This window comes from Bison bison, unplaced genomic scaffold (assembly GCF_000754665.1).
Source record: "Bison bison bison isolate TAMUID 2011002044 unplaced genomic scaffold, Bison_UMD1.0 scf7180017864384, whole genome shotgun sequence".
Classification (NCBI taxonomy): domain Eukaryota; kingdom Metazoa; phylum Chordata; class Mammalia; order Artiodactyla; family Bovidae; genus Bison; species Bison bison.
In genome coordinates this window covers 4,004,033-4,007,629 of record NW_011494956.1, presented here as the reverse complement: position 1 = coordinate 4,007,629, position 3,597 = coordinate 4,004,033, and the positions used below count along the sequence as shown (strand labels likewise).

Below are 3,597 nucleotides of genomic sequence, written 5' to 3'. Positions count from 1 at the left end.
CCATGATGGTGTGATCACTCATCTAGAGTCAGACATCCTAGAATGTGAAGTCTAGTGGGCCTTAGAAAGGATTACTGCAAGAAAAGCTAGTGGAGGTGATAGAATTCCAGCTGAGTGACTTAAACTCATAAATAATGATACTGTTAAAGTGCTGTACTCAATATGTTAGCAAATGTGGAAAACTCAGCAGTGGCTACAGGACTGGAAAAGGTCAGTTTTCATTACAATCCCAAGGAAAGGCAATGCTCCAAAATGTTCAAACTACTGCGCAATTGTGCTCATTTCACATGCTAGCAAGGTTATGTTCAAAATCTTTCAAGCTGGGCTTCAGCAGTACGTGAACAGAGAACTTCCAGATGCACAAGCTGGGTTTCAAAGAGAACCAGAGATCAAATTGCCAGCATTCACTGGATCTTAGAGAAAGCAAGGGAGTTCCACAAAAACATCTACTCTTGCTTTATTGACTATGCTAAAGCCTTTGATTACTTGGGTCAAAAAAACTGTGTAAGATTCTTAATGAGATGGCAGTACCAAACCACCTTACCTGTCTCCTGAGAAAACTGTATATGAGTCAAGAAGCAACAGTCAGAACCGGACATGGGACAATGAACTGGTTCAAAATTGAGAAAGGAGTATTACAATGCTGTAGGAGTATGACAATAAGTATTGTCACCATACTTATTTAACTTCTATGCAGAGTACATCATGGGAAATGCTAGGCTGAATGAATCACAAAGTGGAATCAAGATTTATGCAAAGAATATCAGCAACCTCAGATATGCAGATGATACCATTCTAGTAGCAGAAAGTGAAGAGGAGCTAAAGAGCCTCTTAATGAGAGTGAAAGAGGAGGGTAAAAAAGTTGGCTTAAAACTTAACATTCAAAAACTAAGATCATGGCATCCAGCCCCATCACTTCATGGTGAATAGATAGGGAAAAAGTGGAAGCAGTGACAGATTTTATTTTCTTGGGCTCCAAAATCACTACAGACAGTTACTGCAGCCGTGAAATTAAAAGATGCTGCTGCTTAGAGGGAAAGCTGTGACAAATGTAGACAGCATATTAAAAATCAGACACATCCATTTGCTGACAAAGGGCCATATTGTCAAAGCTATGGTTTATCCAGTAGTCATGTATGGATGTGACAGTTGGACCATAAGGAAGCTGAGTGCCAAAGATTGATGTTTTTGACCTGTGGTGCTGGAGAACACTCTTGGAGTCCCTTGGACAGCAAAGAGATCAAACCAGTCAATCCTATAGGAAATCAACCCTGAATATTTATTGGAAGGACTGATTCTGAAGCTGAAGCTTCAGTACTTTGGCCACCTATGCAAAGAGCCAAAACATTGGAAAAGACCCTGATGTTGGGAAAGTTTGAAGACAAAAGGAGAAGTGGGCAACAGAGGATGAGATGGCTAGACAGCATCACTGACTTAATAGACATGAACTTGAGCAAACTCCAGGAGATAGTGAAGGATAGGGAAGCCTGGTGTGCTGCAGACCATGGCAGTTGCAAACAGTTGGACACGACTTAGCGACTGAACAACAATAATACATAGGTATTATTATCATCATCAGAGCTTAAAAAACTTTAGTTTTATATCATCATCAAATAGCCAGTTGGTACTCAAATTCCCTGGATGCCCTGTTAATGTGTTTTTACATTGATTTGTTCAAATCAATATCTAGACATGCTCCACAAACTGGGTAAGGTTGATGTCTCTCTACTTTTTTCATTTTATTTTTCTTTTTATGTTCCTTGACAATTATTTGTTCAAGGAAAGGGTCCTGTTTGCTATATATCCTCTTTTTGGTTTTTCCTGATTGGATTTCCAATGACTGTTTAAGATAGTTATCTATTGATTGCAAATCTTGTTTGGAAACTGGAATGACCTGGGAGCCTAATCAGCTTAAAGACTTGTTTCCACCTCCATAGATTCTGGTTTACTAGATGTGGGCAGTCTTGACATAGGGAGTGTGAAAGCTACCCAGGCATTTCTACTGTACAGGAAGGGATTACAGAAAAATCATTGCTCTGTCTCAGGCGTCTTTGACCAGATATGAATTTATCTGAGGAGTTTTATCTGAATTTGACCAGATATGAATTTATCTGAGAAGCCTCTGATGCTAAGCTTCTGACTTAATTGAACTGGGGTATGATATGGTATTTGGGGTTTCTGAACCCTCCCTATATGATTTAATGTGAAGATAAGGTCTGGTTCATTGCTTTATCCCATGTATTTCCTCTCAATTTGCAATTTGATCTGATGGATTGATTGGATGTATACTCATTGCAGATTACACCTTATATTACATGACTTAATAGTGAATCAAAAGGAAACCTATCTGTTTCTCTGAGTTTTATCCTATGTAAGCTCATATTTAAAGTATGCCCACATAACTAATTTTGAATTTTTAATACAAGCCCCAAAGACTAGGGCCTCTCCTTAACATATAAGGTCTTTCTGTTGACATGTGAAACTAAGTAGAGGTTCCAGAGAGAACTAGTCACCTATAAATCCACAGTATCAGGTGAAAATGGAATTTAAGAGCCAGAATTAAATAAATACTTTTGGGGGTAAAAAAGCTATAAATTTAAGAAGCTCATTCTAAAATGCACAATTTACTGAATAATTTAAACCTGATACTAGAGAAATCATCTACAGCCAAAATTAGTGAGAACAGACTTACAAGGAGAAAACACATGCCAAGTATCATAGCTTTCATTTTCACATCAATGTCCGCAAGAAACTGGATGCCAAAGCTACTTTAGTGTGTAAATATTTCTCTCATAATCTTAGTAAACTGCTTGGAAATCTTGCCAACCACATTTTTTCCATCAAGAGATTTAATCTAAATTGAAAAAGGAGACAGTCTTAAAAATTCTAGAAAACCTTAATCTGCTTTCAAAGTTGGATAAAAATGAAACAGATATACTCTTAAAATCACATGCCAAATGGAACTGTGCATATTATGATCCATTAGATGCATACAGATATTTGCATCTGTCTATAGATACATGCTCAAAATTCTCCAAGCCAGGCTTCAGCAATATGTGAACTGTGAACTTCCAGATGTTCAAGCTGGTTTTAGAAACGGCAGAGGAACCAGAGATTAAATTGCCAACATCTGCTGGATCATCAAAAAAGCAAGAGAGTTCCAGAAAAACATCTGTTTCTGCTTTATTGACTACGCCAAAGCCTTTGACTATGTGGATCACAATAAACAGTGGAAAATTCTGAAAGAGATAGGAATACCAGACCACCTGACCTGCCTCTTGAGAAACCTATATGCAGGTCAGTAGGCAACAGTTAGAACTGGACATGGAACAACAGACTGGTTCCAAATAGGAGAAGGAGTACGTCAAGGCTGTATATTGTCACCCTGCTTATTTAACTTATATGCAAAGTACATCATGAGAAACGCTGGACTGGAAGAAACACAAGCTGGAATCAAGATTGCCGGGAGAAATATCAATAACCTCAGATATGCAGATGACACCACCCTTATGGCAGAAAGTGAAAAGAAACTAAAAAGCCTCTTGGTGAAAGTGAAAGTGGAGAGTGAAAAAGTTGGCTTAAAACTCAACATTCAGA

General features: G+C 38.1%; 1 pseudogene; it reads right to left on the bottom strand.

Annotated features, from left to right (window-relative positions):
• LOC105001843 overlaps positions 1 to 3,597 on the bottom strand; it is an 11,711-nt pseudogene that overhangs the window by 3,104 nt on the left and 5,010 nt on the right.